We start from the raw sequence: 24,639 nt of genomic DNA, 5'->3' as shown, positions 1-24,639 counted from the left end.
ATCTTGATTGAAGGTCCAGGGAAGAAAGGGGGAGAGGAAGGGAGGGATACAAAGTGACCTCCAGGGCCAGACTCACTAGCTCAGCCTTTCATAACACACCACCCAGGCCACAGGTCATGTCAGGCCTCAGAAGGTTGTGCTCCGAGCAGGTGTCTGTCCAGCTGCATTCTCTAAAGATGTCAGGGATGCAGCCAAACATCCTGTTTAAAAGAGGTGGGAGGCACCTGTGACCCCAGCTACTTGGGAGCTGAAGTAGAGGATCTTGAATTTGAGGTTAGTATGTGCTATTTAACAAGCCCATTTTAACAGACCTTATATGGCTAGGAAGATGGCTTAGTCAGTGAGGTGCTTCCGGGCAAGCATGCCGATGTGAGCTCCATCCCAGATCCCACATTTAAAAACAAACAAAAGCTGGGTGTGGTGGCATTCATTTATACCTACAGCACTGAGAAGGTAGAGGCAGGCAGGCCCTGGACACCCAGGGTAGGCTGAGCACCCAGGGTAGCCTATCTGGCAAGCTTTGGGTCAGTGAGAGACCTCTGGCTCAAACACCAAACAAATGGAAGACTCTAAAGAAAAGACACCTCAGATTATTTTCTGACTTCCATTCCCATGAACATGCATTTGTACCCCACCATGAACACACACACATACACATATATACACATACACACATATACACTCACATACACATACACAAACATGCATACACACACGCATACATGAATGTGAAAAAAATTTAAATAAAGAGATTAGCTGTGAGGTCATGGTTTCTGGGCAGGATCAGGCAGAGTAGGGACTCTAAAATTAGGCCATGCCGTATGCTGCCGGCTGCATCTGTCTACTGCCTTGGCTTATGTGCTATCTTGGTAAAGCTTCAGAGTTAATTCTATCCATCTCTTCATCGGGGAAAAAAAGTCTATGATCTCATCGTGTCCTGTTCACTGTCATGCCCCTGTAGAGTGTCAGCAGGTGACATCGTTTCGCCATGTACTTAACACAATCTGCGTTATATGTATATATGCCTATAAATATTTGTGTCTATTAGAATATGGATGTCCTCTCAAGTGTGCTTAGGATGATATATTTTGTAGGACATTATACCCTTAGGAATTTACTTTTTTTTTTTTTTTTTTTTTTTGTGACAGAGTGCATGTGCATGCAGAAACCAGAGATGTCATCTGCAGAAACACCGTTCACCTTCATTGAGACAGAGTCTCTCATTGTCCTGGAGCTGCCAATTAGTCTCAACTGCAGCCAGCAAGCCCCAGAGCTTCTCCTGTTTCTGCCTCCCTAGCACTGGGGTTAAAAGTGCAGACCACCACTCTGCACCTTTATTTACATGGGTCCTTGGGATCAAGTTTAGGTCCTTCAGGCTCCAGAGGCAGGTGCATTACCCACTGTTGTGCATGGGCCTGATGCTGATCTTGTGACCCATCCCCTAATGAATAAAGGAGCCAATCACTGGGCAAGTAGGAGGGACTTCCAGGTTGGACTGAGGAAGAGAGGAAGCAGGAGAGAGTTTGGGTTTTTTTGGTTTTTTTTTTTTGGACGAGGGTAGCCTGAGAACAGGATGTAGCTACGGGTCTCCCAGTTTCAATGGCGGATCCTTTAGGGTTCGCCATCAGAGGATTTAGATTTAACAAGGCTTACAAGATTGAGATTTTAGTTGCTGTGCCCAGTGATTGAGTTACCTTCATTTCTGAGCTAAGTTTGTGTTGTGTTTTCCTTCACGCAGCGGCTCGTCTGGATTCAAGAAAGAAAGGTATGGTGGCAAAGCGTGGGTTTGCCTGAGGTGCACCACAAAGGCCGTGGGGGAATTTGAAGCATGTGGTTGGCGTGGTAACAACTTGACAATGGGAACCTAGCAAGTTGGGTGGAGAGATTGTGGAGTTCTGAGTCAGAGTCTCCACAAGATAAAAGGAGGTCAGCCATTCCCCGCCAGTGCATGACCGGCCAGGCCACCGTCAGGGCAGAGAGTAGGCAGCACAAGCGCAGGGACATACAGACTTGTTTTGTAATATTCCCCGCAACAACCCATGAGACATCTCCCAGACTGGGATTCATTTTGATTAGAACATTTCTTATTGCTGGTGCTCAGCATGTTGATAATATGGCTTCCAGACCATCACTTTCCCTTTGGACTGTTTTGTTTTTGCTTTTGTTCTGTCTTGTTTTGTTTTGTGGTGCTGGGCATTGAACCCAGGGCTCCATGCTTAAGATGTGTATCCCAGTGCCCAAACCATTATTGGTCCACCTACCCACTGCAAGCAGCCGTCACTGAGTCCTGGTACAGGCCCTGGAGAAGAATCAGACAAGTGCCTGCCCTGATGGGACTAAAATCTTTCTGTCATATAAAGAACATCTGCATCAACAGAGGAGCTCACTGCTCTTATATGTGTTCCTAAAAACACAACCAAATCAGATTGTGAAATCTAAAGGCATCCCAAACCTAGAATAATTCCCAGCAGTGCTTTGTCTTGTGCACACACAGTTAAGCTATTATTCTGGAGTCTGGCAGATGATTTTCAAACATCTCAGTTGGTCAATGCTTACTTAGCATATATGAAGCTCCAACATCAATTCCCGGCATTGTATAAACAAGGCATGGTGCCACATGCCTGGAAAATCAACACTCGGAAGGTAGAGCCAGGAGGAGCAGAAGTTCAAGGTCATCCTTGGCTACACAGTGAGTTGCAGACCTGTCTGAAAATAAAATAAAATAAAATAAAATAAAATAAAATAAAATAAAATGCATGAAGTAAAAAAAAATGTATAAAATAAAATATCTGGACTTCTCCTTCCCAGCAGAATAGTGTATAGCTTTAAGATGTGGGTTCAGCTGGGCATGGTGGCACACACATTTAGTCCCAGGACTTGAGAGGCAGAGGCACATGGATTTCTGTGAGTGTGAGACCAGCCTGGTCTACATAGTGAGTTTCAGGATAGCCAAGTCTATGTAGAAAGACCCTGTCTCAAAAACCAAGCCAAACCAAAAAAGATGTAAGTTAATGAATTTACGTACCTATAAGTCAAACACAGGTGTGCATACGTGTGTACACACACATACACACACACACACACAAATATATATATACAGGGTTTCTCTGTGTAGCCCTGTCTGTCCTGGAATTTGCTTTGTAGGCCAGGCTCATCTTGAACTCAGAGATCTGCCTGTCTCTGCTTCCCAAGTACTGGGATTAAAGGCATTGCAGCACCACCTCTGGCATGCTTTTCTTATCTGTAAAACAGAAGATTTTTTTTTCTTTTTTTTTATTACGTATTTTCTTCAATTACATTTCCAATGCTATCCCAAAAGCCCCCCCCCCACTCCCCTACCCACCCATCCCCATTTTTTTGGCCCTGGCATTACCCTGTACTGGGGCATATAACGTTTGCCTGACCAATGGGCCTCTCTTTCCAGTGATGGCCGACTAGGTCATCTTTTGATACATAAAACAGAAGATTTTTATCTCTAGAGTTTGGATCTAGCTTAGCAGGGTAAAGCACCTGCCTGGCACTCTTGAGGCCCCCGGGTTCAGTGCCAAGCACCACAGTATGAACCTAATCCCAAAAGGTTGTTAGAGTAGTGACTGGTACCTGCCATCACAGACGCCGAACATTCACCACCTCCTACACCTAAGGGTTCCCTTTGTCTCTGTTTTATACTTCTGAGAGTACGCTGCTTCCCTTTCATCCGTGTCTCCGTTCCATCCCGCACACAATCCACCAGTCCTGCTAGAGCAGCTAGCTAAGTGTCACTCTGAATGAGCAGACTGAAGTGATACTGTGGGCTGATAAAGATGGTGGCACAGGTGGCCAGTGGCCAGGCAGGCAGATAAATGAGTGCCCCTTTGTGGCCTGGCTGATTGTCCTGAGGCGATTCTGGAAAGATGGCTAAGAGGTTTTCTGGGGTGATGTCCTTCTGTGTGAATCCAACAAGAGATGACCTCTTTTATCATGTTGAAGGGAATCTCAGCTCCCCCCACCCTCACCCAAAGTCAAACAGCACAATCTTTGGTTGCTTCTCCCAAGAGGAATGCTTCACTAAAGGGTAACCAACAAACAATGCTTTGACCAACAGTGCGACTCTAAAAACAGATGGTTGGTTTGAATGTGAAACGTCCCCCCGCCGTCTCAAGTGTTTGAACACTCGGTGCCCAGCTGGCGGTGCTGTGTGAGGTTGTGGACGGTTTAGGAGGTGGAGCCTCAGTGGAGGAAGTGCGTTGCCAGAAGAGGGCCTTGAGGCTCTGTAGCCCAGCCCCCTTTCCTGTGCTTCCTGAGGGCAGAGGCCGTGTGACTAACTGCCGTGTTTACCTGACCACCTCGGACTATATCCTTTCTTACACAGTGAGACAAAATAAACCCCTCTGGCCTGAAATTTCTCCTAATTATTAAGGTTTTTTTTTTTAATGTTTGTTTTTATATTTTTTCTAGACAAGGTTTCTCTGTGTAGCTCTGGCTGTCCTGGAACTCTGTAGACCAGGCTGGGCTTAAACTCACAGAGACCCACCTGCCTCTGCCTCCTGAGTGCTGGGATTAAAGACATGTACCACCGTAGCCTGGCTTCAAATACAAATGTAAAAAGCGTATCTTGAGGCTGGAAAGATGACTCAGTGGTTCAGAGTGCTTGCTGCTCTTGCCAAGGACCCAAGTTCAGATCCCAGCCCTTACATCAAGTAGCTCTGTAACTCTAGCCAGAGAACCTGACTCCCTCTTCTGAATTCTGAGGATACCTGCACTCATACATGAACCCATATATAGACACACATGTACACAATTTAAAATAAAATACATCTTTAAAAAAAATAACTGGCCGGTAATGGTGGCACATGCCAGTAGGATTTGTTGAAGGAGGCAGAGACAGGAGGATCATGAGTTTGAGGCCAGCCTGGGCTACACATTTAAAGCTGGGTGGTGGCGGCACACACCTTTAATCCCAGCACTTGGAGGCAGAGGCAGGCAGATTTCTGAGTTCGAGGCCAGCCTGGTCTACAAAGTGAGTTCCAGGACAGCCAGGGCTATACAGAGAAACCCTGTCTTGAAAAACCAATATGGCTTAAAAAAAAGAAAAAAAAAAAGGTAATGTGTGCTGATAAATAAAAGGTACTGATGAGGTGTCTCTGCAAGTGTAAGGACGTCTGACAACCTGTGTTTGACCCTTGGATCCCACAGGAAGGAAAGAACTAAAAGCTGCCCTCTGATCTTTGTGAGAGCTAATCTTGGCTATCAGCTTGACACACATGGGAAAAGGGAACCTTATCTGAGGAACTCCTTCATCAGTGGATGTTCAGAGGGGAATTTTCATAATTGGTACTTGATCTGGGCAGTACAATTCCTGGGCAGGTGGATCTGGACGTATAAGAAAGCTTGCAGAGAGTCTAAGATAAAGCAAGACTGTAAGCAGCATCCCTCCATAGTTTGGCTTCATTTGCTGCCATGACTTTCCTCGATGACAGACTGTGACCTGGAAGTGGAAGTCAAATAACCCCTTCCTCCCCAAGTTGCTTTTGGTCATGGTGTTTATCACAGCGACAGAAAAGCAAACTAAAACAGGCCTCCACACACCTGCAGTAGTACATACAGATAGGGCCCTACATCATGGACACACATATGATAATAAATGAAATGCAAACAAAATGTAATGCCAAAAAGCTTTAAAAACAGATTGAGGCCAGAGAGTGGTGGGCCACGCCTTTAGTCCCAGGACTCGGGAGGCAGAAGCAGGCAGATTTCTGAGTTCGAGGCCAGCCTGGTCTACAGAGTGAGTTCCAGGACAGCCAGGGCCATACAGAGTAACTCTGTCTTGATAAACCAAAAAACAAACAAACAAACAAAACAAAACAAAAAAACAGATTAAGAACTTTCCCTTAACTTTTATTCCATTTTATTTATATTATGTGTGTGCATGTCTGTGTGTGTTACACATGTGGCACGGGAGTGGAGGTCAGAGGTCAGCTTTTAAGAGTTGACTCTCTCCTTCTACTGTGTGGGGCTTTAAGATCAAATTCAGGCCATCAACATTGGCAACAGCTATAGTTTACCTGCTGAGCCCACCCACTGGCCTGAATTTACTTAAAGGGCGTGTGTACACTGTACGTATATATTGTTTTCTGTTTTTGACAAACTGTGAGCTCACCTTGGATATCAGGGAGACCTTGGACTTGAACTTCCAAGAATTGCTGGGAACTTTTGAAATGGACAAAGTGCATTTTGCATGGTTAGAAGGTCATCAGCCTTTGGAGGTCAGGGGTGGAATGTTCTGTTTGGGATGCACAATGTCCCCCAATAGGCCCCTGTGTGGAAGGCTTGATCCCAGATGGTGGGGCTATCCACAGAGGTGGTGAAACCCTGGCAGCACGGTGAAGTACCACAAGCCAAGAGAAACCTTCCTCCTTTCACACTGTTTTTATGTGAGGGGTTTTGTCACGGTGATGAAAGTCTGGCTAACACAGCCTCCCTCTCAGTGCTTCTAGGGTATGCGTTCTCTGAGACACCCATCTGTAGTTTTTGGAATTTCTCCAAAGAGACACACACATAATGCAACTCGGCATATGTCCAGTGCATCACTGGTGTAGCAAAAGATGGCCGACACCCCAAATGTCCATCACAAGCAAAACTGGCTCAGTACATTAGGAGGCAGCATTTAATAGAGTTCTTTAAATTTTAAAAAGCTTTAAAAGCAGAATGATTTCCAATGTGGGATGAATCCCAAGATGTATTGATAAGGTCAAAGTAAAGGAGCGAAGTGCAGAATAACACGTATATGGAGTTTTGTAGATGAGGAGGTAGAACCTAGGGTGGGACTCCCTGATAGAGCAAGGGCCTTGCATGTCTGGAGCTCTGGGTTTAATCACCAACAAAGGGTGGGCAGAGCCTACTGAAACATCGATAGGTGTGTGCTTATGTTTCCATGACAAAACATCGGAAAGGATAAGAAATGCACAGAATTTTTTGTGGATGTGTCAGAGGGATGGGAGCAAGACAGTGCATTTGGTACATTTCCTTAGTTTTTCAGTAGTTTATTTACTCAGGGGCAGGGTCTCAGGAAGCCCAGACTCGCCTCAAACTCACCCATTAGCTTAGGATGACCTTGAACTTCTGATCCTTTTGCCTCCACCGCCCAAGTCCAAGTCCAAGTGTGTGCCACCTTGTCTGGTTGTATGTGTTCCTGGGAATCACAACTGAGGCTCTGTGGGGCAAGTACTCTATCACCTGAGCCATATCCCCAGCCCTTCCATCGTATTTCTTGAGACAAGTCTCTCATTGAATCTAGAGATCACCAGTTTGGCTAGTGCTAGCTGCCCAATGAACCCCAGGAGGCCCCCAGTCTCTCCTCCTCAGCACTGGGGTTCCGACCTGTGCTGCTGTGCCCAGGATTTACATGGGTGCTGGGATCCAGACTCCGGCCCTCATGCTTGCACGGTAGGCACTTGACTGACGAGTTTCAAATTTTAAGAATAATATTATCAATAGTAAAAAAAAACCCATGGGCAAGGTAATACAAAGGCAAAGGAGGGATCATGCAATTTAGATTTAGAAAGCAATGAAGAGCTGCTTAGCATGGCGCCCTTGAGCTGTTCTCCTGTAAAGATTGCTTAGACAGGTTTTAAAACATGGGGTTGAAGAGATGGCTAAGATTATGTTTGCTATGGAAGCAAGAGGACCTGAGTTCAGATCTCAGTGCTCAAATAAAAATACTGGGAATGGCCACATGCCATGCCTGTAACTCCCCTACTGTGGAGGTGGGGACAGGGAGATCCTTGGGGCTCTCTGGCCACCATTCCAGCTCCAGTTTCAGTGAGAGTCTCTGCCTCAGAGAAATAAGGCAGACAGTGATAGATCAGGACACTTGACATCTCCCTCTGGCTTCCATGTCCATACATACATGCATATGCACACACATGTGAATATTCCATTTCTATGTACATGCATATATAAAAGAGAGGTGAGGAATCATGGGATAGGATTCATTAGGGAGATGGATGGGACCTTCTAGGTTTAGGAAATACTTATGAGAAACCTGAAGGTTGGAAAGCTTACCACTGTGACTAGAAACAACTCCCCAGAGAATATTTTCTCAAAAGCATTGAGACAATGAGCTGACCCCCCGTTTCTTTCTGTGGCTGCAGCAAAATGAAGCTTGTTCCTATCTTTGCTCATCAGAGATAAGTAATTCAAAATGCTCCTTGTTCCTTGTGGATGGTCCTACCTCGGCTTTCACCCATCTTTAATCTTTGAGAAAGCTCATCATTGAACACAAGGTTATGGACAATCTGAATCCATTTTCGAATATGGTTGTCTTTTCTTTTGATTGAGACAGAGTCTTACTTGACTATGTGGCTCTTGCTGGGTGGAATTTACAGTGTAGTCCAGGATGGCCTGACTCATAGAGGCGCACATGCCTCTGACGTGTGTGTTTGTGTGTGTGTGTTTGCATGTGTGCACATTCACGTGCGAGCATGTACTAGGGGTAGGGACAGAACTTGTGTGCTACAGTGTGCATGTGAAAGTCAGGGGACAGCTCTCAGAAACAGACACTCTCCGTGTGGGTCCCAGGGATAAACTCAGGGCTGCAGGCTTGGCAGCAAGCATCTTTCCTTGCTGAGCTATCTCTGCAGCATCCCATTTATGTATCTTGATGTGTGCTTTACTCTCCTCCCTAAGCACGGCCATGAAAAGAGCAGCTGTGTGTTAGGTGACTCCTAATGACAGAATGAAGAAGAGTCAACTTTGTTTTTTTACCAAAATCATGAAATTGCTCAATGATTCTAAGATGACTCATTTAGCATTTAGCATTTTAAAATCACATTAACCCCTGTACCTTGAAAGCAGTGCTTCAGGGAAGTGCATCCAATTCTGTTATAAACCTCCCTCCTCTCCCGCCTTTCCCTCTCCCCTAATCTATGTACAGAATGCATCCACTCTGAAGGAAACATGTTTAGAGTGGACGGTAAGACAGAGGAATTTTCTTGGCTTCTTTTACTGTTTACTGCATTTCCCAAATATTATTTAATGACCACAAAACACGTTCATCATAAAAAACAGAAAAAGAAAACTGCCAAAGCACATTATTTGAGAGGAGCACGGTGGGTCCAGAGGACCCAGCACACAGTCCAGTTCTCTCTTAATTCACCTTCCACCAACCCTTGAGGGAGCCTGTAGCAGCTGCAGGAGCCCTGTGTCATTTGTAGAGACCTGGGACCAACTGCTGTGCCCTCAATGTTTACAATCTTGAGTTCTGGGGAAGAGAAAGACATGTCTCCATATCCGGTGGAATGAGTTAACCCAACTGCACTTGGGCTCTAGCTGTTGCTGCTGCTGCTGCTGCTGAAAAGATCACCTTCAAGTTGAGGCTCATTATTTGAATCTTGACCACCTTCCTTCAACCAGCAAAGGAATCTGCCTTTCTAAGAGTCCCCAAGAAGGTAGAGTTTACTGGCTTTCTTTGGGGAAGTTAGACACAGTCCACAAAATGGGCATGTAACTCAGTTGGTAAAGTGCTTGTCTGGCATGCATGAAGCTCTGGCTTTCATCCTCTGCACCACATGAACTAGGCAGGGGCCCACATCTGTAATCTCAGCAATCAGGAGATGAATTCAAAATGATCAGAACTTCAAGGGCACAAGTTCAAGTCCAGCCTGGACTTCGAAGCTTGCTGTCTTTAAACAACAACAACAACTACAACAACATCATCAACAAAAACCAGACAGAGATGGAGGCTGACTCAACAGTTAAGAGCATTGGCTGCCTTTGAAGAGGATCCACATTTGACTCCCAGCACCCACATGGTGTCTAGCCACCATCTGTAACTCTAGTTCCAGGGGATTGGAAGCTCTTTTCTGGCCACTATGGGTACCAGGCACAGATGTGGAACACAGATATATATGCATGCAAAACACCCATACATATAGGATAAAAATAAACAAAAACATAGTAAAAAGTCCATGAAAACAGCTGCATAATTTGGGTGTGGCAGTGCATCCTGTAATCCCAGCACTTGGGAATCTGAAGCAGGCGGATTCCAAGGTTTGGACCAGCTTGGGTTAGAAAGTAAGACCTGTCTCAAACAAGTGAATTTAAAGCCTGCATATTCTCTGCTCTTTCCTTAAAGCCCCTCTCCTAGCAGCTGCTCAGGGCCCTTTCTCTTTCACCCACATGGCTCCAAGCCTATTGAATCTTACCTTCCCCTACCCAGCACACACCACCTGGTTCAAATGTCCAGTTGCCACCAGACTGTAATCTGTCTTAGTTAGGTTTTTATAGCGGTGATAAAATGACATGACCAAAGCAGCTTGAAGAGGAGAGGTTTTGCATTTGATTTTTTTGTCTGTTGTTTGTTTTCAGCTTGGCATTTGTAGTTCATTATCCAGAGAAGTCGGGGCATGGACCTGGAGGGAAGAGCTGATACAGAGAGCATGGAGGAGGGATGCTCACTGGCTTGTTCTCTATGGCTTACTCAGCCTGCTTTTTTATACAATCTAGGACCACTCACCGAGGGGTAGCATGGCCCATAGTGGGCTAGGCCTTCCCACATCATTCATTAATCAGAAAATCACCCCACACATTTGCCTCTTGCATAGGCAGGAGGACCACGTACAAGTTAGGTCAGCCTTGGCTACATAGCTTCTCTCTCTCTCTCTCTCTCTCTCTCTCTATATATATATATATATATATATATATATATATATATATATATATATAATCTCAATGTGAAATATGTTCTGTCCTCCTACCTTAACAAAAATACCTTAGAACAACCTGGAAGCCCAGGTGGAATTTATAATTCTTGGATTCTGTGGAGTTCTGTGCCAGAACATGGGGGTGAGACTTGACAGCAATAGAAAGTCCTGCATAGGAGAAGAGGTAAACGGGCAGCCACAGGCTTGGAGAAGACCGCTGGTCATTCTCTCTCCACACCGGAGGCTGTGTGCATTCAGGTTTGTTGGAAAGTGGGGAAGTCAATGGTCAGTAGTCAGTCACGCTCAGGTGATGTGGTAGACCAGAAGGCCTCAATAGCAGAGCTGAAAGCAGAAAAGACTGGGATTACAGTGTCCTGGGGATAGCAAATGGGAGAGAACCAGTGTGCCCTGAAATCAGGGCACGTGTCAAGGCTTCTCTCCTGTCATGGCTTCTGGGATCTCAAAGCCTCCCATGAGGTTAGTTCCCTGTGGTTTCAGACACTGAAAATTGAAGTGGGCAATAAACACAGATGCACATGTGTAGCAGCAGCCTTACGTCAGCCCCAGTCTTCAAAATAAAATGTTTGGGGTGGGATAGGTGGCAATATGGAGATTTAGAAGGCTGACTTTTCCCAGAGGTCAGTTTCTCACATCATTATAGGTATAAATGCGTCAGCCTCAGTTTGAGTGGAATGTTGTTAAGTTGATATTTGCTTTGCTATCTGTTTTCATCTCCGAAGAAGGTAGGTTAGGACTGCGATGGAACTTGAGACGAGAAGCATCCAAATCCTCTATCCTGCTTTCTATTGCGGTGCTAAAAGGCTGACCAGAAATAGCTCAGGGAGGTAATGGTTCATTGTGTCCTACAACTCTCAGGTCACAGCCTATTCCTGAGGAAGTCAGAACAGGAACTCAAGGCAGGAACCTGGAGGCAGGGACTTTAGCAGAGGCCCTGATGGAACACTACTTGCTGGCTTGTTCCTTATGGTTTGGATACAATCCAGGAATGCCATGTCTGGGGTGTGTTTTAATTACAGTTTCTATTGCTTCGACAAAACACCATGACCAAAAATCAGTTGGTAAGGAAAGGGTTTATTTGGCTTACACTTCCAGATCACAATCCATCACTGGAGGAAGTCAGGACAGGAACTCAAGCAGGGCTGGAACCTGGAGGCAGGAGCTGATGCAGAGGCCATGGAGGAGTGCTGCTTACTGGCTTGCTCAGCCTGCTTTTTTTTGTAGAACCCAGAACTGCCAGCCCAGGGGTGTGATACCACCCACCATGGGTTAGGCGTGCCACCATTCATCTCTAATTGAGAAAAGGCATTTCCTTTACTGAGACTCCTTCTTCTCTAATGGCTCTAACTTGTGTCAAGTTTACACACAAAACCAGCCAATACAGGGTGGTACCACCCATAGTAGGTCAGGCCCTTCGACCTCAATCATTAATCAAGAAAATGCCCTACAAGCCCGGCATGGTGGCACATGCCTTTAATCCCAGCACTCAGGAGGCAGAGGCAGGCAGATTTCTGAGTTCGAGGCCAGCCTGGTCTACAAAGTGAGTTCCAGGACAGCCAGGGCTATACAGAGAAACCCTGTCTTGAAAAAGCCAAAAAAAAAAAAAAAAAAAAAAAACAAAAAACTTTACAGATTTGCCTCCAGTCCAGTCTGGTGGAGGCGTTTTCTCCGGTGAGGTTCCCTCTTCCCTAGCTTGTGTCAACTTGACAAAACCAAATCACCAGGTCACTCCCTAACACTGGGCCAAATAAAATAAAGCCCAAGAGGCCAGGCTTTCTCAGGTTCTCATTGAGTCATCCTTACTATGGAGAGTCTGCAGTGCTTCTGGTCATTGAAGAAGGGTTAAGGAAGGGGCAACCAGTGCTCAGGTCAGAGGATCACATGAGTACTTTTGATGGAAATACTGATGGAAAGAAACAAGACACCTTGAGGCAGGCTGGGAAGTAGCTCTGTGACTAAAACATGTTTGCCACCCAAGTGTGAAAACTGGAGTTTGAATCCCCGGAACCCTCATATGTGCTGGGTGCCCCATGTTGTATAGTCATCACCCCAGTCCCTCCTCTCCCCACCCTTCTGCCCGTACCAACCCCATGTCCCATCCCCCACCCCCATATGCCCTGTCCTAGTTGTCTCATTCCAGCCCCGTCCCCCCCGGCCACGCCCCGTATCTCCCCCCCTTCCAGACTTAGAAGGTATCAAGAGAGACAGGGAGTCGTCCTGAGCAAGCTGACTCTCAGTGAGCTATGAATTTGATTGGAAGACCCTGGCTCAGTGAATAAGATGGAAGAGAGATCAAGCATAGTTCCTGACATCAATCTTGGGCCACCACATGCACCAGGCATGCACACGCGCACGCATGCGCGCACACACACACTCATACTCATTCAAAAACATGAATATGCATACACAGACATTCACAGAACATGGGGAAAGGAAAGAGGAAGAAAGATAATAACCTGGGCTTTTTACTAGAGTCTGGCTTCCAGGATTCATTTTGCTTTGATTCTTTCCTAACATGACTTATGGAAGAAGATTTTCCCTGGAGCCTCCTAGCCTGAGACTCTAACGAACGTTCATATGTCCTCTGTCTCACTCGATTGCTCTCTCTCTTAAACTTGTATTCTATTAGATCTTGCGAAATTGCAGAACACATCACACTCTAGCTTGAAGGCTGTTTTGTTTTGCTTGCTGTTTTGCTTTGTTAATAGTCTCATTAGGTGTCCCAAGATGGCCTTGAATTCACTGTGTACCCAGAGCTGTCCCTTAACTTCCCATCCTCCTGCCTCAGCATCCTGGGATTACAGAGACAAACAAGCAACATATAATACCTATATTTTTATCTGCTAAGTCTTGTGACACTATCTGTGACCTCCAGTTTTTTCAGTGACAAAGCTCTAAATACATACAAGAGTAAACTTGGGGATATCAGAAAGATATTGGATCAAATCACACAGCAAACAAAGGGGAAAAATGTCCTGAAGACTGCCTCAGATGAGCTGAAGTTATGACTCATTTGGTAGAGAGTTTTGTCTAGTATGCACAAAGCCCTTGGTTTGATTCCAACATAGAATACATCGTGTTTCCAGCACTGAGATGTAGAAGCAGGAGGAGGTGCCTTAGTGTCTTCAACTCCAATCCTCTCTCATCTTCCTCCCAAGTTCTAAGATTTCAGGCATGCAGCAACATGTACAATTAAAAAAAAGATTTAATTATTTTATTATATGTAAGTACACTATAGCTATCTTCATACAATCCAGAAGAGGGTGACAGATCTCATTATGGATGACTGTGAGCCACCATGTGGTTGCTGGGAATTGAACTCAGGACCTTCAGAAGAGCAGTCAGTGCTCTTAACTGCTGAGCCATCTCTCCAACCCCAACATGTACAATTTTTAAGACATATTTTACTTATTTATTTGTTTTTTTTTTTCGAGACAGGGTTTCTCTGTGTAGCCCTGGCTGTCCTGGAACTCACTTTGTAGACCAGGCTGGCCTCGAACTCAGAGATCTGCCTGCCTCTGCCTCCCAAGTGCTGGAATTAAAGGTGTGCACCACCACGCCCGGCCATATTTTATTTTTACTCATGTGTTTATCTATGCATGTGTGCCATATGCTCGAAGGGGCCAGAAGACAGTGTCAGCTCTGGAGCTAGAGTCACAGGCAGCTCAGAGCTGCCGGATGTACTGCCGGATGCTGGGAACTGAACTCAAGTCCTCTGAAAGAGCAGTACTCATTCTTAACTGCTGAGCCATCTCTCAACTCCCCAAGCTGTGCAATTTTTATGTTTCACTTAAACATTAAAAAGAGAAGAAAGAAAAATCAATCCGGAGCTTCTGTCCCAGTACAGTAGACTGTTTCCATTTGGTGGACGTCGGTGACTTCCTTCCAGTCACACGAAAGCCATATCCGAATAGCTATTTTGACTATCCATCAAGAAGGCGAGCTCTCAACACCAGGAGATAATAACACCCACTTATCGAAGCTCTTCTAGTTGCTAAGCATCGTGTTAGTTGTTATCTGTACGTCATCTCCTTCTTTCTCACTGTATCCTTGATAACGATTTCTCCTGCTTCAATGCAGATATGAGGAACAGAAGCCTTAGAAATGTTCGGTAGTGTCCCTTGGTCACATACCTGTACATTGGAAGAGCTGGGATGATGGTGATGACAATGGAGGTCATGTCAGTGATGATGAAGACTGGGGACATTAGTCGGGAATGGATTGTGTGCCAGCTAATCTCCTGGGGATGCTATGCTAACTAATTCTTTTGGCTCAACATTCCCATTAACACCATTTTAAAGAGGTGCATCTGGGTGGGAAAGTATGTGTTTAGTATGTGAAAGTGCCTGGTTTCAATCCCTAGCATTATACAAACAAACAAATAGCAAGGGCTGGGAAGTGGCTCAGTTAGTAAAGCCCTTACCTCACCAACATGAGGATCTGAGTTCAACTCTCAGAATCCACGTGAAAATTCAGGTATGGCTGCATGTGGCACACACCTTCAATGCCAGCACTCAAATGGCAGAGTCAGGAGGATCTCTGTAAGTTCAAGGCCAGCCTGGTCCACATAGTGAATTCCAAGACAGGCAGGGTTTTATAGTGAGAGCCTGTCTCAAAATGAATAAACAAACAAAAGTCATTTTTTTTTACAGTGTTATGCATGGTGACACACACTTGGAATCTCAGTGACAGCAAGATGGGAGGAAGAGACAGGGGGATTCCTGGAACTCACTGGGAATCCGAAGAATGACCCAAGTTGTCCTCATGTCTCTGCACATGTATGCATACAAGTGCACCTACCTGAACATGCACAATACACAACATGATAGGTAGATACATAGATAGATAGAAAGATAGATAGATAGATAGATAGATAGATAGATAGATAGATAGATAGATAGAATATAGATGATAGTTAGACAGATAGATAATATATGATAGATAGATGATAGATGGCAATGGTGAATGGTGACAAACTTTCACCCCCACACTTTCTCCTTACAGCATCTGCGATGTGATTCCCCCAAAAGTCCATAAAATGGGCTGAAACTCTACACCTCTCTTAAACCTTTCAGGGACTCTTAACATCTCCCAGAAGACTATTTCTCTCACCTTGAGTTAGTCAACTTCACATTATTGTGATAAAAAAAAAAAGAAAGAAAGAAAGAAAGAAAGAAAGAAAGAAAGAAAAAGAAAAAGAAAAAATAGTTGCCTGAGCCAAGCTATTTCTAAAACCACAGAAAAGGACTGGAACTGGGGCTCTGCAGAGGATCTGCTTAGTCGGGGAGGGACTGCTAAGATCCCCAGCAACGAAACAACGCCACACAAAAAGGAGGAAATGTTTCTTCTGCTTGCGGGTTCTAACTTTTCAGGCCGTGGTTGTCTACCCTCCTTGCTTCAGGCCTTGGCTGAATGCTTCATTGTGTTAAGAACATGTGGTGCGGGCTGAGAACATAGCTCAATTAGGAGAGTGCTTGCTGTGCAGTCTTCACGCTGTATAAACAGGCATTGTGTGCAAACCTGTAATCCTAGCACCTGGGGTGCAGAGGCAGAAGGATCTGAGGTTCAAGGTCATTCTCAGCAACATAGGAAGCTGGAGGCTAGCCTGGGCTAAGTGAGACTGTCTCAAAAACCAAAATAACACAAGTAGTGATCACCCCTCGGTGGTCAGGAAGTGAAAGAGGGAGTCCCTATGACCTCTTCTAAGACACCTCCAGTAGCATAATTTCCTTCCATTAGGGCCTCCAGCATCACCATAGGCAGACCAGCAAGCCTTCAGTATCTGGGCCATCAGAGCTATCTCAGACCCAAGCCGAATATCAGTCTGTTTTTTTTCCTGGGATTGCCCCCCAAGACTTCATGCCCGCTGTTCTCGAGCTCGTGTGTGTGTGTGTGTGTGTGTGTGTGTGTGTGTGTGTGTGTGTGTGTTTTCCTACTGTGGACACACCAGGGGATAGAGGCAAGAAGATAAGAGCATGGTCGTTAGAGAGTGTGTACTCAGAGTTGTGGGTATGGCACAGTCGGTAGAATATTTGATACACATATGCACACCGATCCAACAAAACCATCAATCATAGCTTCAATCTCTACTGACTTAAATACAAAAATCCAGCATAATTGGGGTTTCAACTCTAGAGACAATCAGATTTGTACAGACATTTGCAAATGCTTGGTTATCAATTATTTCTGACACCCAGGGCATTGTTTAGGTCCTACATCTCGGTATCTTTGCCATTGTCACTTATGCATATATTGTTTTTGAGCTGTCATTAATCACAGATACACCAATTAAAGCAGAAACGGTGTCTCGAGGCTGTGAAACACGATCGCACAGAATTTGACCCCCAGTAGGCTCTAGGGGAAGAAGTGAACTAATTAGCTCTGACTCACTGCTGGTTTCTGTGGAAAGGCACAGCATCGAAACTCATTAGTGCTGCTTCCAGGGAAGCGACCCACCGGATACACTCACTCCTCTGAGCCTGCAGAAACTCACGTTGACAATCTGTCCCAGGCAACTAATGATGGAGATGCACACACGCTGGGATCTCGGGCTTTTCCAGATTGCTTTCGATACCACAAATGCCAAACCATCAGAATTTTTAAATTTTATTTTAATTTTTGATCATCCAAATACAGCAACATAAGGATGGACGTGGAGACAGGGGGATGACGGTTAGAAGACACTCGTTGTGTGTGCCTCTTTGACTTGCTGCTTGCTGTGGGCTTGTTGGCAGCGTTAACTGACTCTTCAGTCAGAGGCAAATTGCACTAGAGGGAGAGTGGGTGCAGGCTCAACTAGCCATGACATCGCCAGACACTAAACCCTGGCTGGGGAGTAGCAACTCAAGTGGCTTTGCAGTATGGCTTGTAGCTCACTGGGCTGGATTTTCGGTTCTTCCTGAGCACTTGTAGGAAGCCCTGATGTTGCAGGGGCATCCTCAGTGCGGCACTGGGAGAACGGCTCGCACTCAGGCAGAGCAGGTCTCATGTCATGTGTGTGGGTGACTGACAATCTAGGATGTGTTTTATGGTGATAAACCCACAGCAGGGCCTTGGCTGTGGCTCTGTTGGTAGAGTGTGTGGCTAGCACGCTGAGGGATTGATCTTCGGCACCGCAGAAACCACAGGTGACAGACAGCTCATGCCTGAGATCCCAGCACTTGGCAGGTGGAGGCAGGAGGATTAGAAGTCCTGGCCACACCCAGGGAGCCCAGTGGGCACAGCAGATCCTGCAATGCAAGATGGCTCAGCAGGTAAAGGCTTTGGCTCTCAGCCTAATGACTTGAGTTTGATCTCTGCAACCCACATGGTGGACAGAGAGAGCTTACTCCTGCAGGCTGTCCTCCAACCTTCACACGATGCCATGGCATACACATACACATACTTTAAGTAAGTATAATCTTTTTTTAAAGTTCAAGGTCATCCTTACCTACATTGTTAAATTCAAGGCTAACCTGGGCTACATGAGGTCCTATCATAAAATGTTAAGCAAATGTGTCCAGTGATTTTTCCCCTTCTTAAGAGTCTTCCCATATGCCTTCTCTCCACACCGCGGTGTGCATGCCAGTCAGAGCTCCTCCTCCTTCCTCTTGGCATACGTCACTGGTGGAAGTCTGATGAGAGGCATCAGCTCTCACCTGAGCCTGCTGCAGCCAGGGTCATCACTTCACCGTACGGTGCCAGTCAAGACCCCCATCCCCACCTGAAACCCAACCAAGGCTGCTTTCTCCTAGAGGTATGCAGGATCTGAGGGCTCAGGGTCACCCTCTCCTGCTCTGCCAGGCAGCATTCTCTCCCGTTTTCCTTCCACCACCACCTCCGCTGGTTTTCTGTCCATACTCTGCTCCTTCTTCTCTCTGCAGGCTTTCCCACAAGCCACAAGGCCTACCTCCATTCCGAGGCATCTTCTGATCTCAGCTGTCATCTCAGAGGTTTTTCCTAAACTCCCAGGATGCTGTGACTCCTTCTTGGACCTGCCATGAGCTCCTTTAATACATGTATTGATATATGGCTTTATAGGTTCTTTGCTTCTGACCTGTCTTAGTAAAGAAACTAAGACAACACCTCTATTGCTTCCGGCCGAAGGGCCACAGAGTTTTATGTAAGAGCAGAAACTTCCTCTTTGCATATTTAGAGGGTAGGTGGCTTTTTCTGACATGTATAGTGAAGAGGAGTATTTTAAGTTAGGATCCTAAAATATGTATTTTTCCCAGGTGTTCTAAGTCCCAGAAATCTCTGGGTTCGGTGCTGGAAGGCGTTCAATTGCCAGCTATCTGGCAAGAGAGAACTGTGGGTATTCTGAGATTACAGTGAAAGTGGTCACTGTCAGCCGTGGCTACATCATATAAAAGCCAACGCGCAAAAGGGCTGTTGAGGGGCTGTAGTGATGCTCAGTTGTTAAGAGCACTGACTGCTCTTTCAGAGGTCCTGAGTTCAAGTCCCAGTACCCACATGGCAGCTCACAACCATCTCTAACTCTAGTTTCTGGGGGTATAAGTAAGGATCATTTAAAAAAAGCTCACCCCTCTGCTGGCCTCTTTGGGCACCAGGAATATATATATGGTGTGCTGAGATGCATGCAGGCAAAATATCCATGCACATACAATAAAAATATTTTGTCAAAGGGTCTTTAGAGTCACCTGATTTGTCACCTCACCCAGTTAGAGCCTCTTTCCTCTTTGCCACCATGAGAAGATGGACTATTCAGAGCTAAGTAAAAGCAATGATGTCATCAGTCAAAGGAGGTGGGGGTATGTTTGAGTTCTTGCTCAAGGGCTCAGCTGAAACCCCTACTCCATCCTCTTTATGTTTCGCCTTCTCAGAGATCCATAAGGTCTACTCAGGGTCACTGCCATGGTTACTACCATCGTGTGGTTCAAGGAATGTGGAGCATGTGTGTTTCTTATGTTTATAATGATACCTTTGCTCTATACTGATAGGAATATCAAAATCTGTGGCTATGAGGATGGTATCTTAATTTGGGGATAAAAGGGTGATAGTATTATCTTAATATCCCATGTCTGCTCTCTCAAATCCAATCTGTTTGTGTCTGCATCTCCAACAAAAAAGAAGAGGGGCTGAGGACAACACAGTGGGAAAGAGGGTCTACTTCCATTCCTCTCTTCTGTACCCCTTTATTTAGTAACAAACTCCTACCCATGACACTCACCAGGGATTACCAACTAGTGTTTTACAGGCCAAATGTATCACTTAGATATGCTTTATCTGGCTAGAAGTATATTAATTTCATTTACTTTCATGGGTCTTGCGGTTGAACCTATGTGCTCTACTACTGAGCCATATCCCCAGCCCCTAAAGCTTTCCTTATATCTTTTGTGCTGGTAGTGTCGCTCACATTTAATCCCAGCACTTGGGAGGTAGAGGCAGGTGAATCTCAGTAAGTTCAAGGCCAGCATGATCTACAGAGCAAGTTCCACAGGTCAGGGCTACTCAGAAAAACCCTGTCTAAGAAAAAAAAAAGTTTTTCTAAAAGTGTGTGTGTGTGTGTGTGTGTGTGTACATCAGATACCTGGGTTTGGACTTAGAGGTTGTTTCGAGGTGTATAATAGAAATGCTAGGAACTGAATCCAAGTCCTCTGCAAGAGCTGTATGTGCTCTCAACTGCTGAGCCATCTCCCCAGCTCTACTGGTTAGTTTTAATAGTCAATTCGATACAATAGAATCATTTGGAAAGAGCATCTTAATGAAGAATTATCTAGATTGGTTGGCCTACTGGCATGTCTATGAAGGATTGTCTTCATTGCTAATTAGTATTCAAAGACCCTGCCCACTGTGGGCAATACCAATCCTTAGGCTGGGCCCAGAACTGTATAAGAGTAAAGAAAGCTGGCTGAGTATTAGCAGCGAGCAGGCAGGCAGAGTGGGTGCTTTTGTTTTTCTCTGCTCTTGACTGTGGGTGTGTTAGAACCAGCTGTCTCAAGTTCCTGCATCTGTGACTTTCCTGCAGCGATGAACTGTAACCTGGAATTGTGAGCCAAATAAACTGTTTCCTTCCCAAAGTTGCTTCTGACAGGTGATTTCATTCCAGCAACAGGAATGAAACTAGGACACCTCCTAATTATGTATTCTTGAATTATCTACTGCAAACAATGCTGCTGTAAATATTCTCCTTACTAGCCAAGAAGAGAATCTTCTAGAAGAGTACACTTAAGAGTAAAACAGCAGCTAAGGTACAACTCAGGTGGTACTCTGGATACTGGGAGCCAAACTGGGGTCCTTTCCAAGAGCAGTACCTACCCTTAACCAACTAGCCATCTCTCTAGTCCCCTTTTGTTTGTTTTTGATGCTGATAATCAGTAAATGTTCCTTATACAGCCTGGATGTGAAGTCATCATTGGTTATAGGTGTTGCAAACAACTGGCCTATCACATGTCTGTTAGCTTCATGATGTCATGCGCAATAAAAATCCTTGCTATTTTCCAGAGTCAAAATCAGAATTATTTTTTCCCAAGGTTTATACACTCCAGGCTCACAGCCACCTGTAGGTCCAGTTCCAGGGGATCCCACATCTTCTGACCCCCGTGGGCACTTGCACTTGTGTCCACATAAGCACATATAGATTTGTTTAGGAAAGTCTTCTACGATTGGTGTCACAAAAATATCCCGTTTTTTTTTTTTTGTTGTTGTTAGTTTTTATTTTATCTTTTATGTAAGGTCTTTTGATCATTTATCCAATCAGAGAAAAGAGCAGGCTGAGCTTGAACTCACAGAGACTGCCTCTGCCTCTGCCTCTGCCTCTGCCCCCCCCCCCCGCCCCTGCCCCCCACATTGCCCCCGCAGCCCTCCCCCATCGCCTCCGCCTCTGCCTCAAGAGCTTGGAACAAAGGCCTGTGCCACTATGTCTGATCAGTTTTGTTGTTGTTGTTGTTGTTTTCTTGTTTTTAAACCAAAAAGCCTAGGCTGGCCTCCACAAACTTGACAAATAACTGAAAATGGCTTCGAACTCAATCCTCCTGGCTCTCCTCAGGACTTTTGTTTCTCAGTCTTAAATGTTTGAACAGAACCCCTGTGTCTCAGTACAGCCACCAAAGACCAACACACTTCAACTTTCCCTGTCACATGCTGAAATAGTCTAAAGAAACAAAACAGTTCAGGAGAGCCTCTAGGTCAGTGGTTCTCACCTCCCGAGTGGTCCTATTCTTGAATACAGTTCCTCCTGCTGTGGCGACCTCATCCACAACATCGCTTTTGTTGCTATGTCAGAACTGTAATTTTGCAGTGTTATGGATTGTAATGTAAATATCTGTGTTTTCCTGTGGTCTCAGGTGACTCCTGTGAAGGGATCTCTTGACCTCCCCCTCAGGGGTCAAGACTCACAGGTTGAAAACTGCTGTTAGGTCAAGTGCAAAACAAAGCCCAAGGTCCAGAAGAAACTTCCATGGGTCAGATTTTCATGAGAGTCAAAGAAACAAAGTCTAAATACCTGTTTCTCTTCAAGAAGAGGTAAAAGGCAGCTGGTGGGGGCTGAAGTGGAAAATAAGAAAAGTCCCCATGGTGAAGAGATTCCTTCCATCAGTTTCTGGAAACCTGCAATCCTTCCTGTCCTTCCAGGGTAGACTTTGTATAAGTCACTAACAAACACCTGTGATGTATCTTTGGGCTAGGCTCACTGAAACTGTTACCAGAGCTGTTAGGGTCAAAGACTGTTAGGGTCATGGCGTCCCTAACAAGCTAGGCCTAGTTCCACATCCTCAATGTGCCAATTGAAAAGACAGAAACAGTAAGAAGCTAAGAAGGGAGATGTGTTTATTCAGAGGAAGAACAAAGGGACCTCGTGACACTCTTCCCCCACCTCCTTCCCCAGCATCCTACATGAGGCTTCAACTTGAATGGAAAGTAGGAAGAATGCAGAACTAAGCCATCCCAGGCAAGGAAGGTGTGGTCTCGCCCATCACCAACCCATCACCTGTCTCTCCTGTACCATAGTCTGACAATCCTGGGGGACAAGTTCCTCCTCTGCCTGGTAGCAGGCTCCAGCCTTCACCTCCTACTATGGTGAGACATCTGAGAGTGAGGAATTAGTTCCCTGGGGACCATTCAATAAGTCTGATACCTAAAGGGAGGATCACAAGTGTATCTATTTAGAATATCTACACTCTCCACAAGGTTGTCTCTTTTAGAAGTTCTCCTAGCCATTCAAAGATTTATAGCTCTCCAGTTCAATTGTAGAATCGATTTGCCCAGACATTTTGCTGGCCCCTACACTGTGGCACCCCACCCACAATGTCAGCACTTGTGAGGTAGAGGTAGAGGATCAGGAGTTCCAAGATTATCATTGGCTACACATAACACACACACACGCACACACACACACACACACACACACACACACACACACACACACGTGCGCGGACACTCTCACACACCACCACAACCACCATCACCATCACAACAACAACAACAAAACAAAAACCCCAACTTGCTACAAATTTAAAATTTCACTTACATATAATTTCAGGAGAAATTATATCTTTTTAAAACTCTAGAATTCAGAGAGAGCTGGGCTCAGGCCATGCCTATCAGCAGAGTCTGTTTCTTCTATAAAGGAACACTCCTGACCAACACTCCTGCCTGTGAATCTCTGACTCCCTACTAGACTCCTCGGGTGTGCAGGGATTCCTAGAGAAGGGCAGGGCCACTCTCACTTCTCCAAGGAAGTCCAGCTGTGTTCTGCCATTCTTCCATTTTCTCAGAGTCCCACATTCCTTCTTGGTAATGCAAGATACCCTCCTCCCCTTCTACCCCCATGAAATAAAAGACAGTCTGACTACAGGAGACACCCCCTTCCTCTGAAACATAACAAAGGGATCCCAATTCTCCCTCATAGACCCAAACTCTTCACAGGGTTCCCACCATGTTTCTGTCTCTGTGTGTGTGTCCATGGCATTAACAGATCTAATACATCTCTAACCAAAAGGGCAATGTACCTCAGTATTCCCATTAAACGCCAAGCTCCAAGCCTTTCTTTAACAGTTCTCTTAATTAAATCTTCTAAGAACGGTGCTAAAAAACAGAATGTTTTTTTTTTTTCATAATATACTCCTTGTTAGGTAAAACTTGAGCTATTGTGGCTGTTGCTCGTATGTGAGTTGAATTTTAATTTTTGCTCATGTAACAGGACCCCTTCTGATTTCTGCCGGTTCTAGCTCATTTAGCATATGAGCCTGTAATTTCTCTGTTCAAGCCACTTAATCTTTGTCTCGAGCTCCCTAAGAGGCCTGAGAGCTCCAGGGTTTCCAGATGATTCTATTTGTTTACCCACGTCTTTCATTATGAGTTGTATTCCTTCCCACAGTTCACACTGTTGAAGCCCTAATGTCCCTGGTGTCAGCCTTTGGAGACGGGGCCCTGAATGGGGGAAATTCAGGTTGAATGAGGGGCTCAGGACAGGATGTGAGCGGTAGAGCACTTGCCTAACCTGCACACAAGCCTGGGCGCTGTCCCCAGGAGAAATTAAAAAGGAAATTAGACAGGCAAAGGGTGCTGTGTCAGAAACAAACTCGTTCATAGATTCACAAGGCATACTGCTTCTGCCAGCAGCTGTTTGTCAAGAAGCCCTGATACCACAGTGGATGGCTGAGGGAGCAGGTCCTTTTGTCCCAATCCTAATTCCTAATATTAACTGTCAGAGCACACAGGATACTTTACATGAGAAACCATACTGTGGGTTACGCAATAGCCACAAAGGGTGAGAGGGGCCACCTCAGAGTTCAAGGAGACTCAAAGAGATCCACTGAGAGGCAGAGCAGGCTGGCAGGGATGTCAACAGAGTCTCTGCAGGGGCCCAGAAAATGAATGCAAGGCTGACTCCTGCTTCAGCTGCTGCTGCATCAGAGCTGAGTGAAGCCTCAGAAGTGTGAGGTGTGGGGCCACAGAGGGCAGGATCTGGAGGAGTGTGCAGCTGGTACCTGAAAGTGGA

The 24,639-nt window shown here is 45.5% G+C and overlaps 1 long non-coding RNA gene across 1 annotated transcript in view; it reads left to right on the top strand.

The window, feature by feature from the left end:
* Gm26849 overlaps positions 1-1,947 on the top strand; it is a 45,979-nt gene extending 44,032 nt beyond the window's left edge. The window contains exon 3 of the long non-coding RNA XR_001779215.2: positions 1,149-1,947. This is a non-coding gene — a long non-coding RNA (predicted gene, 26849). The remainder of the gene's footprint in view (positions 1-1,148) is intronic.
* The last annotated feature ends 22,692 nt before the right edge of the window (positions 1,948-24,639 follow it).

Source organism: Mus musculus, chromosome 9, assembly GCF_000001635.26.
Source record: "Mus musculus strain C57BL/6J chromosome 9, GRCm38.p6 C57BL/6J".
NCBI classification, from domain to species: Eukaryota; Metazoa; Chordata; class Mammalia; order Rodentia; family Muridae; genus Mus; species Mus musculus.
The sequence above is the reverse complement of the archived record's forward strand: the minus strand, read 5'-3'. Positions and strand labels throughout refer to the sequence as shown.